At 43.6% G+C, this 14824-nt stretch overlaps 1 protein-coding gene across 2 annotated transcripts in view; it reads right to left on the bottom strand.

Annotated features, from left to right (window-relative positions):
* Window positions 1–14824, bottom strand: part of LOC124805178 (vascular endothelial growth factor receptor kdr-like) — a 511639-nt gene that overhangs the window by 154224 nt on the left and 342591 nt on the right. The gene's annotated exons all lie outside the window — the stretch shown is intronic.

Genomic DNA, 14824 nt, shown 5'->3' with positions numbered 1-14824 from the left:
CGTTGATGAAAAGCATAACCGGAATGTCCTCTGTAACACAACCTTATTCTACTTACAAGGGAACCTCCCATTCGCACCCTCCTCAGTTTTAGTTATAATTTGGCACAGTGGATAGGCCTTGAAAAACTGAACACAGATCAATCGATAAAACAGGAATAAGTTGTGTGGAACTATGAAAAAAAAGCAAAATATACAAACTGAGTAGTCCATGGGCAACATCAAGGATGACATGGACACAGGAAGCGCCGTGGTCCCGTGGTTAGCGTGAGCAGCTGCGGAACAAGAGGTCCTTACTTCAAGTCTTCCCTCCAGTAAAAAGTTAAAACTTTTATTTTCAGACAATTATCAGAGTTCAGGTACTCACACCTAATTAATTTCGCTCTCCAGAATTCCAGGACATGTTCAGATTTGCTTGGACATATGCAGGATTTGACGGTCTACACACGGAAAAATTTGAAAACGTTAAAAACATATGTTTTGACAGAGCACACAGAAAACTGTGCGACTGTGAAACTGTTGCATTCATTTGTTGCAGTTTATGTGACACACTCTTGTGTTTTCATCACTTTTTTGGGAGTGATTACCACATCCACAAGAAAACCTAAATCGGACAAGGTAGAAGAATCTTTTTACCCATTCGCCAAGTGTGCAAGTTAGGTGGGTCGACAACATATTCCTGTCATGTGACGCACATGCCGTCATCAGTGTCGAATAGAACATATCAGACGTGTTTTCCTGGATCAAATGTTTTCGGTTCCCATTGGAGAGGCACGTCCTTTCGTCTACTAATCGCACGGTTTTGCGGTGCGGTCGCGAAACACAGACACTAAACTTATTACAGTGAACAGAGACGTCAATGAACGAACGGACAGATCATAACTTTGCAAAAATAAAGTAAGTAAACTTTTCGCTCGAGGGTAGACTTGAACCAAGGACCTCTCGCTCGCAGCTGCTCACGCTAACCACAGGACCACGGAGCTTCCTGTGGGCGTACCATCTTTGATTTTGCCTATGTTGCCCATGGACTACTCAGTTTGTGTATTTTGCTCATTTTTCCATAGTTCCACATAACTTCTTCCTGTTTTCTCGACTGATCTGTGTTCAGTTTTTCAAGGCCTATCCACTGTGCCAAATTAGAACTAAATCTGAGGGGGGTGCGATGGGGAGGTTCCCTTGTTAGCAAACTGCTGTCCTAAAAAGTTTGCTAGGTAAGTATATTAAATGCTACCGAGTCCTAGATTACAGAAAGTATCAGGATTCACTCAAAATGAGCATCGAGGGACACAGATGGTTATGAATCGTCCCGCAAATTTCGTTGCAAATCAGAGTATCATAATGTATTTTCAAGAACAATATTGTTATTTCCTCCAGCAGCATGATAAGAATTATTGGGGACATATAAAGAAAAACAGGAAGAACGAATCTGGAAACTAAGAGTATTTCTATGAATGTACATAGTAAACTGAACAAAGATATCCCCAAAATTGTCGACTCTTTCAAAAATGTTGGAAGGTAAACAGCATATAATTTAGGTTGGTACACGTTCTTAGAAGATAGTCCACTGCAGAGTTTCAAAACAAGCTTAATAAATTTTAGCTGTTTCAACAATTAATTATTAGTCGACTTACGCTGACCAGCAGTTAATTTTCCATAGCAAAACTCCAAGGCACGGTGGCGTTCGAAACACTGGTTGAATTTATTTGGTAAATCGAATGTGTGTTGCATGGACGAAGCAAGCGGCAGACTGACAAGCGATAATGCTGGAGAGACTGCCTGCCAGTTATTGCAGGTGTGCACACATGATCGCAGCAACCGATCGCAGGAGTCACGATCTGCCCGCAGATCGCACTTGTATGGACAAATCGCTGCCATGGATCGATGATTGCTTGTAATTCACAGCCAATATCGCCGCAACTTGCGCAAAAAAATTCTGAGGTAGGTCAGTCGAAGAGTAATCATTGCAGGGATACGTTGTCTTTATTACAGTTGATGGAGAGAGACAGCAAATGTCTATATTATTCAACTCTATTCTGTTCTGGATACTCTACAGTCGAAGAGACCAACTCGAGGAAACTTGCGGTAGATGAGATCCTGTCATCACGGGAAGTGGGTTTCCTCCGACACTAGTCACCACAGAAACAAATAAAGCAAAGTACTGAACACGCGTTTTGTAGACGATAGTAAAATTTTAATCCGCTGTGGCCTAGTGACACTAGTAGAAACCAAGCGACAATGACCAAAAAACTGTCAGGTATATACTGAGACGTGTGGTATGCCCTGAGGTGCCTGGATAGCCATTGCGGTGCCTCAAACAATTTTTTTTTGTATATGATAATCTCCCAAAACCACCTACGCAGTTCTACTGGAGTTGTACGTTGCCTTCAATGAGATATTGGGGCGTCTCTCTAGAAGGCTCCGGACTTTTCACTGGGCACGAAACACTGCTCCAAAACATTCCTCATGACAAGATCTTGGCTGAAGACTGTTGCGAAACCTATATGAATTTACCTCATTGTTCTATAGTGCGACAAGTCTATTTTTAATCAAACTGTACGCTTAACTTCTCAGGGCTGTTGTTAATTTGAAGTATTATCCTCGTAAAGAGTGTTATTTTTGTGGGCGAAGTGGGTGCTACATTAAGTGACCAACATTCACTGACTAATATAGGAGCTTAAGTCTAGCGAACAAAACGGCTATATGGCGAACTGACGACGTGTTTAGCGTGCTAGAGCCTTTTCAAAGAGCCCCCGGAAGATAAAAACACTGTAGTTCTCTGTTAGGTCACCCCTGTAAAGGGGAAGGTCATATTGTGTACAGAAAATGCAGCCTATTTCTATTTCGTGCCGCATGATCGTCTTGAAAAACGAAGTATTTCTTAAGCTGCACAAGACCGACTCCACTAGAGGTAGATTACTGTTTAAGATCCCGTCGACGATGATGTCGTAAGCGACTGAGCAAACCTCAAAGTTTTTATTTCTTCTCCCTGAACTTCAATTTCCCATCCACATTTCTGCTTCGCTTCCTTCACAGCTTGCTCAGTGTTGTTGGTTTTCACTCCTAGGACTCGTTTGGTGCAGTTCACCACAGTACTGTATTTTTTGCAAGTCTCGAACTCCGAATAACTACTGCAACCTACACCCTTCCGAACCTACTGAATTCACCTTTTGGTCTCCCTCTACAGTTTTCACCTCCCACAATTCCCCCAGTGCTACACTGATGAGCCTTTTATGTCTCAAAATGTCTCCTATCAACCAGTTCTTTCTTTTAGTCAAGTTGTGCAACAAACTTTTTTTCTCTCTAATTCTATTCAGTGCCTCCTTCTTTGTTCTTATGATTCACCCATCTAATCTTCAGCATTCTTCCCTAGCATCATATCTCAAAAGCTTCTATTCTCGTCCTTTCTGAACTGTTTATTGTCTACGTTTCACTTCCATACAAGGCTACACTCCAAACAAATACATTCAGAGAAGACATCCTAAGAAATCTATTCGATATTAACAACTTTCTCATCTCCAGAAAAAAGAATTTTTTCTTGCCATTGCCAGTCTACGAGGGGCGTTTGAAAAGTCCGTGCAAAGTCCGTGAGATGGCACAACTGGCGCGTATCGAGGCCATGTTTAGTTAGTAACATCTTTGGAAATAACGCACATCAAGTTTCAGCCATATTGGTCTACTTCTTTGTGTTTGACATTCGTGTGAATCAAGGAAGTCAAGTGATTGTCAAAAAATGGACGAAAAAGAATTTCATGTGGTGATTAAACATTACTTTATGAAAGGCAAAACGCCTCAGGAGACAACAGAGAAGCTTGATAAACATTACAGTGACTCTGCACCTTCGATTAGAACAGTTTATACGTGGTTTCAAAATTTTCGGGGTGGCCATATGGGCACAAGTCATGCTGAACGTTGTGGACGCATTGTGGAGGTTACGACTCCAGAAATCATTGATAAAATCCATGATATGGTGACGGATGACGGAAGAGTTAAGGTGCATGAGATTTCTAGTGCTGTGGGCATCTCCAATGAATGGGTACATAATATTTTGCATAAACATTTGGACATGAAAAAGCTATTCGCAAGATGGGTTCCGCGACTGCTCAAGCTTGACCAAAAACGGAATCGTGTGAAGTGTTGCAGGGATGGTTTGCGGCTGAGCACGAAGAATTCGCAGGACTTTAAGCGTTGTTTCATCACGGTGGATGAAACATGGATACATTACTATACTCCTGAGACCAAACACCAACTAAACAATGGGTTACCATGGGATAATCTCCACCAAGAAAGGCGAAGACCATTCATTCGGCCGGAAAGTTTGTGGCGACTGTCTTTTGGTACTCGCAAGGGATAATCTTCACCGACTATCTGGAAAAGAGTAAAACTATTATGGGTGCCTTTTATTCTTCGTTACTGGACCGTTTGAAAACCGAGCTGCAAGAAAAACGCCGGCGGCTGGACCGCAAAAAAGTTTTTCCATGACGACAATGCACCAGCACACACCTCAGCAGTTGTGTTCGCAAAGTTAATGGAAATAGGATTCCAACTCGTTTCACACCCCCCCCCCCCTCCCCTCCCCAGTTCTCCAGACTTGGCTCCCTCTGACTGCTATTTGTTCCACAATTTGAAGAAATGGCTGGCGGGACAAAGATTTTATTCAAACAAAGGGGTGGTTGCAGCAACTAATAGCTATTTTTGCTGACTTGGAGAATTCCTATTATTCGGAAGGGAACAACAAATTATAACAACGCTGGATGAAGTGTCTTAAAAGGAGACTATGTCGAAAAATAAAAAATGCTTACCCCAAACACGCAAGTAGTTTCTATTTTTGCACTGACTTTTCAAACGCCCCTCGTACAGTAATCCCTATATTCCGCCCATCATCAGTTACTTTACTGCCCAAACATCAAAATTCTTCCATTACTTATAGTGCATCGTTTACTCATCTAATTCCCTCAGTATCGCCTCACTTAATTCGACTCCGTATTTGATTAACCTTGTTTTGCTTTTGTTGGTGTTAATCTTTTACGACAGGGTGCTGATAAGTCCTTGGCTTTATAATGAAAAAATGCTATTACGGGTTTGACAAAATTTATTTACTCAACATATTCCCCTTTGAGCTCAGCACATTTATGGCGTCTTTGTTCCAGCTTCTTTAACACACTTCAAAAGATTTCGATTGTGCATCAGACCACTCATTCGCAGCCTTTCTGGCTCCTTCACTGCACATAAATCGTCTTCCACTGAGATGATCCAAAAATCCCACAGAATCCCGGCGAAATTGAACCAAAATGGACAGTGAAGCAACAATTCGTTCACGCATTTGGTCTGCACTGAGACATTTGGGAACTCATTGGTCTGGGAGCTCTCTCCTGTCCAAAATTTCGTGAATAATATGATCCACACATTCTCTGGATTTGCCCATGGCATCTGGTATCGTTTTAGCAGTTATCCTCCGATCATCCAGGATTATAGAATGATCAGTATCCAAGGTTTCCGGTTCGAGTTGCCTCTCCAGGACGCTTGATTTTCAGTGCTGAAATGCCCCGTTTTAAATGCTGCTGCCCAATTCTTGACAGTGGAACAGGAAGAGCAGTTACCACGCAGTGTACCAGATATATCAAATTGATTGGGCCATGTTCCCTTTAAAAACAGAATACTTCATAGCACGACTCTCTTCCTCTATTTTCGTGAGCCATTTTCATGTTCACTTCAAACCCGCATAGGAAATTAAAAACCTGCGCAGTTACTATCACGTATAATGTAAAGAACAGGGTTTAATGCAAGTCTGCAGGCTTTCGTGGCCGTTGTCACTGAAGTTTAAATCTTCTGGGTTATTAGACCGCAGTGTTCTACCAGCAGTGGACACCGGAAGATCCTGAAGAAGATCTCAGCAAAGGGGTCGAAACGTCTATCATTTTAGAGGAAATGTGACGCGGCCTAATAACCCAGAAGATTTTAGCTTCGCCAAGGTTTAGTGCCAAAACATCAGAACTAATCTACATCAGTTTTTATTGGAAAAAGCCAACGACTGATCAGCATCCCCTCGTATTCTCCTCCCACCCGCCCCTTTCCTCGCGCCCCCCTACCCACACTACCACAACTGAAAATTAAATGCGGAATGAAAATCAAGCGCGGGTGTAACGGACCATCTTGGCATTTGTTTGAAATGATCTGGGCACACCTTAGAAAACGCCGACCACGCTGGAGGTCAACACACTGCTCCTGCATATGAATCAATTCAGCATTTTCGCCGCATGAATCTCGACTGCCCGTCAGAGCATCCCCACGAAAAGTTGTATGCTTCCTCTTGTGAGTTCACTTGGATTACGTCAGCCTTTGCTTCTGTAACACAAATATGACGTCATGCCCTCGAGCAGCTAAACCAGATAGGATGCGCAGTGCTTACGCGAAGTAAATGCTGGAGGAGAGAAAAAGTTGAAAGCTGTAAATTCAGCTCTACCCTCAGTGTCGCGAGCGGAACTTCTCGGGTCGTCTGGAGGAGCGGCCGTCGTTCGCTCTAGCAGAGCACATCGCGCCGTTGACAAGAAGAAGCGAAGCGCGTGATTTAAAGCAGGCCAGAGGCCCAGGCTTAATCTGCAGTCCGCAGAGTGCCTGAGTCACAAGTAGCAATGCTGACATGTGCTTTAAACACACTAAAAACTACTGCGTTTGCTAATCTTTAAAGTCGTAGCTCATTGGCATCGAACATAAAAACTTGAATTCACATATTTCTGAGTTTCGGGAAAATACACGGCTACCAAGTCTAACACACAGAGTCGGTGTCAGGGCCAGTTGGCGGTACTTGTCGTTTAAGTCTGCGTGCAGGTGCCGAGCCAAAAACAATTAAAACTTTTATTATTAGCTCATGTATTTCTTGTAATTCAAATGAATGAGATTACACTAACGAAAATGAAATCACCCGAGAAGCATGTGAGGATCCTACAGCCTCACAGGCCATGTTAGGTACTCTGTTTTGGCTTTATAAAGGTATTTTTTAGTTTTTCTATATACTGAGTACCGACATGAAGGTACAATATGGACAGCTGTCATGTCAAACCAGAAGCCGACATCCGCCATGTCAGTTGCCCGAAACAGCAGCTTCCAGTCCTTTGAGTCTGGAGTCGTGCAAGTGTTGCGATCAAAAATGCCAGCTTGCGTCATTTATTGGTGTAAAGAAATCTCACATTCTCAAGGTCGGTCAATATTTTCCTCTACACACATGAATTTTGCGTAAGCTGTTTATTTTTACTGTAGTGGTTTCTTTCCTGTCATATGATTTTAAATTTCCTATCAATTCAAATTGTAAAGCTGTTTGTATGAACGCCGTGAGAAAGAGAAAATCGAAACCGACCGAACTCAGCAAAATATGCTTCCAGCATTTTCGGGAAGAAGACCCAGACCGAACATCAGTTTTGTCAGGCAGCATTAAGTAAAATGCCGGATTATGAAAGCAGTCTTATCACATCACATACTTCTTGTTTATTCGAAACGATAAAACAGCTACATTAATGTCTAATGCGCCTTATTACTGAATCAAATACGCATGTAAGACCACGAAAATGTATGGAACTGCCCTGCTGAAATTGTGTTACAAAAGCACGGTAACATACACGTACTACATATTTACAACAACTGCTGCTGCGTGCACGAGGCAGAAATTAAGAACGAAAAGCAATTGTAAACAGCAGTCCGCTACTGTTTTGGACCAACCAACATGGCGGTGTCGGTTTCAAAGCAACGTATAGACGAAGCCTGTATCGAAATAGGTTAAGCTACATTCAGCAGTAAACGTTATCTTTCTCTGCTGACAATGTTTTAGGAATTCTCCTCGTCTGTCGCGCTGCGCGCACGCTGGGTATAACATTTGTTCAAATGGTTCAAATGGCTCTGAGCACTATGGGACTTGACATCTGAGGCCATCAGTCCTCTAGAACTGAGAACTACTTAAGCCTAACTAACCTAAGGACGACACACACACATCCATGCCCGAAGCAGGATTCGAACCTGCGACCGTAGCTATCGCACGGTTCCAGACTGAAGCGCCTAGAACCGCTCGGCCACTTCGGCCGGCCATAACATTTGTATCAGGCAGTTGGTCGGCAGCGTAGTTTAGGTGCTTACACGTTGACATCTGCATCCATACTCCGCAAGCCACCTGACGGTGTGTGGCGGGGGGTACCTTGAGTACCTCTATCGGTTCTCCCTTCTATTCCAGTCTTGTATTGTTCGTGGAAAGAAAGATTGTCGGTATGCCTCTGTGTGGGCTCTAATCTCTCTGAGGCGTGTGTTTCAGTATAACCGCGATGGACTTGCACTTACCGCTTAATTATGTGTAGCTGAACCATCCACACCGCGTTTACAGTACACCTGAAGTTTCGGCGTGAAGAAATTCAGTGTGTGTCGTGGCATATGTGATTTTTCTGAGTTAAAGGTGTAGCTTGAAACTTTTGAAGAAAGAACATGTGCAACGATAAACAATAAAATTTGTGTTTTGTCATTGTTGTCCGTTACATCCTTCATTGTCTGTATCGAATTTGATACTGATGGAACACGTAAATTATAATTTGACATAATGAATTTACTGGTTGGGGTCACGAACGTTGGCGGCCGAGTTTAGGCTCCTCCAGCGCACCTACGCCACGCATTTCCTGACAACCAAGGAGCGTACTGCTGTGAATGTCGTAACCGATGCGAGTATCAGATGTGATCGTAGCGAATTTAGTTATTTTTTATTCCATTCGTTACAAATCGTCATCGCTGATGATGCTTGTAAGCGACAAATTCTGCATAAGCCAAGACAAGCACACGATATGCTGGATACACTCTTTCCTCAATCGCAAAGCACGTGTGTTAGGGTACCGTGACTGTCGCTTGGAACCGTCAACAATTTCATTCCTAACCGGGGCTCGACCTGAGTCAATCGCCATCGTTCGTGAACCGGATTAGTTATGATTGGCCGCCTCGAGAAATGGATTTAGTGAGGGGTAGTCATGTAACATGTCGCTAATACTGTAATGAGAGTGTAACATGCAAGTCTTATTTTACGCTGGATGAGAAGCAGATAAAAAAAATAAAAGCGACACCCAAGGCAACTAGAAACAATGAATTTAGAATGTCTACCTATATTTTAAGATCTATAAATAAATTAGGTTACAATTGTGTCATGACTTTCTGAGGGCATCTGGATAATTTACACGCAGACACTTAACACAATGTTTGATAGTAATAACGTGAAAAATCTGCAAAGGCAAGCTAATGTTGAATTTTGGTGTGAACCGTGTTATTTTTGTTTCTGTGTTTTACATTCTGTCCACACGAAAATTAAGGGAAAATTCAAAGCAAGAATGCTGAAATTCTGAAACAATACACAACTGTAATGAACAAACTGCTACAGAAACAGTTTGCATTGAGAAAAAGAGAGTTACACACACAAAATCATATCTGTATGATACCAGTAAGGTCTCTGAAATCTGCACCTAGTTTCCAGTCTGGATCCCGGATCCCATTATTTACGTTCGATGATGAGGTGCTATTCCACAACTCTGAGAACCTCGGCGATTCTGTTCGTGTGTAAGGGAGACTTTAAAGCAGACTGGGGCGGCAGTGAGAATATGGAACGAAGAACAAGGCTGTGTGAACCGCTGTGCCAAGATCGCCTACTGGCTAACAGTAAGCAGAAAACCCGGGTTCGATTCCCGACCTTGGTACAAGTTCTCACTCGCCGCTTCAGTCTGTATACAGAAGAAGCATCCTAAATTTTTTAACGACCATTTGTGTAATAGTCTTGGAATTTGAAAATGTGCCTGGTAAATTTACATGTGTATCCTCTTCAACAATTTAATTCTGGATCTGGAGATTAAACAAGACACACACAAATTCTTGCGTACACATTGTACATTTTATTAATAAGGAAAATTCGCAGCAAGTAGAAGAATAAAGTGTGTAACCACAAATTAAGTATACCTAATCCAATTCGTGAAATCTTAAGTTACAGGAGCTTATTCAACCTGACTGGGAAGCACGTACCAAATTAAGCTAACGTAAATTTCAGAACCTAATATCAGCTTTTATTTACATCGAGGATCTACACGTAGATGTACTGGATGGCTATAATTAAACTTCCTCTACTTGAGAGGAACTGGTTACGAAATTCTTAATTAGTGACAACGGCTAAACGTACAGTACTCCGAAACTATCTGAACATTAATCGTTTTCGGAAAGATTCATTTTTTAACTTTTTTAATGAGTTACAACTTCTACTCATGCGACTGGCGAAAAGAACTCAGCCTAAGTCTTAGCGTATGTCGTGTATTGGCCCTTCACAACGACTCTAGCAACAACAAAAGTTAATTGTACTTCCCAATTTATAGAAACACATAAAACTTCAAAATTCTTGGAGGAATCTGATGTTGACCGTGTTTTCTCGAGCGGTTCTCCTATGAACAAACATTCACGAATGCGACATGAGTGAGCCCTAATAAACGCAGTAACAATGTTATTGACAATTGTTTCTTCATCCATTGTTCACAGTCTAGTGGTGCAGTGATGAAGTCATTACTGGAAGTGTCTGTATGAAGGTAGGTTGCAGTCCTATTTGTTGCATCATGTAGTTGAGACAATAAGAGCTGTCAGAGTGAAAACGCCGCCAAGCGTGAATCAGGTGTGCTGAAGAAATATATAGCCTGCATGTTTTAGAACTGTGTTAACTAGGCTGGCCAATGTATAAAATTCTCATGAACAACCCAGTTATCTTACAACTGATAACTTAACTTCACCCTCAGTTGAATGCATTAATTTTATTAGTTCCAGAAATATTTAAATGTATAAGTCCAAACTGGTCAACTTCGCCCCATTTGACAATGTGTGAATGGCCAAGTTACACCATTGTTGAGACTTAATTACGTCTCCATCCACACGAATGCTCCTCAAGCCACTGCAGAGTGCACGTACCAATACTGTCAATTTTCTTTCCTATTCCATTCACCTGCTGAGAGCGGGAAAATTTCATATGCCACAATATCTTTTCCTCGTGATGCCTGCATGTGGTGGCGCGATAATGGGTTCACATTCAGAACAAAAATTCTCTCTATTTACTCAATAGTCTCTACGTGTGCCCCACCTCCACTTCGCCCCGAGTAATGTGCTGCGTATGACAATTCGAATGTCAGCAGAGGGCAAAAGCCTGCCACTCCAACAAGACCAAGCCTATTAAGGCCCTGCACTGATCTAGGACAGAGGCTAAAATAGGCGCCTGCAGCTCACGAGCTCGTCAGGGCGTCCAAGATGTTGGTAAATGGGCAGGCCTAAGTCTGGAGGCGTGACCAAAACATCAACACAGGATGTCGGCGCAGTGTATTTACATCCCTGTTATAGGCGCAGGAGGCGAGGAGCCGACAACCCGCCTGAAGCAAGGCCCTCAGTCTGCGTAATCGCCTTCTCAGAGGAGGCGCGGCAGGATCTGCCCATCCGCGTGTGAGGTCATGCACTTTCAAGAAATACCATATAACGTCATTAAGACGGCACAGAGGCTCAGCTGGTTTGCTATGTAAGAGTCGTGTCGGAGATGATATACATTATGTGATCAGAAGTGTCCGGGCACCCCCAAAAACATACTTTTTTCATATTACGTGCATTGCGCTGTCACCTACTGCCAGGTACTCCATTTCAGCGACCTCAGTAGTCATTAGACATCTTGAGAAACCAGATTGGGGCGTTCCGCGGAACTCACGGACTTCGAACATGGTCAGGTAATTAGGTGTCACCTGTGTCATACGTCTGTACGCGAGATTTCCACACTTCTAAACATCCACAGGTTCACTGTTTCAGATGTGATAGTTAAGTGGAAACGTGAAGAGATACGTGCATCACAAAAGCGTACAGGCCGACCTCGTCTGTTGACAGAGAGACCGCCAACAGTTGAAGAGGGTCGTAATGTGTAATAGACAGACATATGTCCAGACTACCACACAGAAATTCCAAACTGCATCAGGATCCGCTGCAAGCACTAAGACAGTTAGGCGGGAGGTGAGAAAACTGATTTCATGGTCGAGCGGCTCCTAATAAGCCATACATCACGATGGTAAATGCCTAACGACGCCTTGCTTGGTGTAAGGAGCGTAAACATTGGACGATTGAACAGTGGAAAAACGTTTTGTGGAGTGGCGAATCACGGTACACAATGTGGCGATCCCACGGCAGGGTGTGGGTATGGCGAATGCCCAGTGAATGTCGGCGTGTGTAGTGCAAATAGTAAAATTCGGAGGTGGTGGTATTTTGGTGTGGTCGTGTTTTTCATGCAGGGGGCTTGTACCCTTTGTTGCTTTGCGTGGCACTATCAAAGCAGATGACTACATCGTGTTTTAAGCACCTTTTTGCTTCCCAATGCTTAAGAGCCATTCGGGGATGGCGACTGCATCTTTCAACACGATCGAGAACCTGTTCATAATGCACGGCCTGTGGCGGAGTGGTTAAACGACGGTAACATTCCTGTAATGGACTGACCTGCACAGAGTCCTCACCTGAATCGTACAGATGGGATGTTTTGGAATGCCGACTTCGTGATAGGCTTCACCGATCGACATAGATACCTCAACTCAGTGCAGCACTCCGTGAAGGATGGGCCGCCATTTCCCAAGAAAGCTTCCAGACCTGACTGAACGTATGCCTGCGAGAGTGGAAGCTGTCACCAAGGCTAAGGTTGGGCCAACACCATACTGAATTCCAGCATTACCGATGGCGGGCGCCACGAACTTTTAAGTCATTTTCTGCCAGTTGTTCCGATAATTTTTATCTCATATTGTTTATATAGCTGTCATCAAGCTGCAAGTTCACGTTGTAACAACTGAAAAACCTTTTCATAAATGCTTTGATAGAGACAAGAACGAAATCCATCGTAAACTTTACCAAATAGTAAGCAACGTCTAACATAATGGAAAAAATCAATAAAGGATACAAAACGAGGCACCAGCGACAGAAAAAGGAATTTGAAATAATGGGGCATTTGTAAAGAGTCTGAAACTAGTCATGGTTTGATCCAAATAACCCATGTTGAACCATACTTGTGGTTGATTGCTGATTCGATTATGAATCTTTCAGTATGACAGCCATGTTCTGAAACTGTCAATTTTCAACAACATCGAGAACTGAAATATTACACACAACGTACATGCAGTCATACACTGAAGCGCCAAAGAAACTGGTGTAAGCATGTGTATTCAAGTACAGAGATATGCAAACAGGCAGAATATGGCGCTGCGGTCGGCAACGCCTATGTAAGACAAGTGCCTGGCGCAGTTGTTAGATTGGTTACTGCTGCTACAATGGCATGTTATCAAGATTTACGTGAGTTTGAACGTGGTTTGTAGTCCGCGTATGAGCGAAGGGACGCAGCATCGAGTCCGAGGTAGCGATGAAATGGGGATTTTCCCGTACGACCATTTCAGGAGTGTACCGGGAATCCAGTAAAACATCAAATCTTCGACATCGCTGCGGCCCGAAAAAGATCTTGCAATAACGGGACCAACGATGACTGAAGAGAGGCATTCAGGTGACAGAAGCGAAAACCTTCCGAAAATTGCCGCAGATTTCAATGCTGGGCCATCAAGAAGTGTCAGCGTGCAAACCATTCAAAGAAACATCATCATCGATATGGGGTTCCGGAGCCGAAGGCCCACTCTTGTGTCCATGACTGCACGACTCAAAGCTTTACGCCTCGCCTTGGCCCGTCAACACCGACACTGGACTTGTTGATTGGACATATGTTGCCTGGTCGGACGAGCCTCATTTCGGATTGTATCGAGCGGATGGACGAGTACGGGTATGGAGACAACCTCATGAATCCATGGACCCTGCACGTCAGCAGGGGACTGTTCAGGCTGGTGGAGGCTTTGTAATCGTGTGCAGATGGAGTGATATGGGACTCCTGATATGTCTAGACACGACTCTGACCGGTGGCGCGCACGGTAACATCCTGTCTGATCACCTGCATTCATTCACGTCCATTGTGTATTCCGACGGACTACGGCCATTCCAGCAGGACAATGCGAAACCCCACATGTCCAGAATTGCTACAGAGTGCCTCCACGAACTCTCTTCTTAGTTTAAACACTTCCGTTGATCACCAAACTCCAGGCACAAACGTTGCTGAGCATATCGGGGATGCCTTGCAACGTGCTGTTCAGCAGAGATTTCCACGTGGCCCCTTGCACTGTTACGAGTTTATGGACAGCCCTGCAGGATTCGTGGTTTCAATTCCCTCCAGGACTACTTCAGACATTAGTCGAGTCCATGTCACGTCGTGCTGGGGCACTTCTACAGGTGCAACAGTTTCTTTGGCTGTTTAGTATATATTTATAACAGTTACTACAAGAAAAATTTTCGCACATATAAGTAAGCAATATGCGCTAGTGAAGAAAAATTTTTCCAGTTCAAAATCTAAATAACCCATCAGGTCCACCAGTCTCCAGCAACGTCCACGTACAGGAGGCGGCGGAGGAGGAGGAGGACGATATTGGGCTACCAGACGGGATCGATCTTGTAAGATTACGAAGTCCAAATAAAAACTGTTATATTTAGAAATGCTCCGCGAACCACTCTGCAATACACGGCGGCGAGCACTTCGCACCATTATTAATATTCCACAGCGTCCGAGGGAATACTTACTATCTACTTCGATGTGCGCCTGTACACAGAGGTGACAAAGTCATAGAGACTTCCTAATATAGTGTCGGAACTCCTTTTGCCCGGCATAGTGCAGCATCTCGACGTGGCATGGACTCGACGTGTCATTTGAAGTCCCCTGCAGAAACACAGTCATGCTGCCTCTGCA

Source organism: Schistocerca piceifrons, chromosome 7, assembly GCF_021461385.2.
Source record: "Schistocerca piceifrons isolate TAMUIC-IGC-003096 chromosome 7, iqSchPice1.1, whole genome shotgun sequence".
NCBI lineage: Eukaryota > Metazoa > Arthropoda > Insecta > Orthoptera > Acrididae > Schistocerca > Schistocerca piceifrons.
The sequence above is the reverse complement of the archived record's forward strand: the minus strand, read 5'-3'. Positions and strand labels throughout refer to the sequence as shown.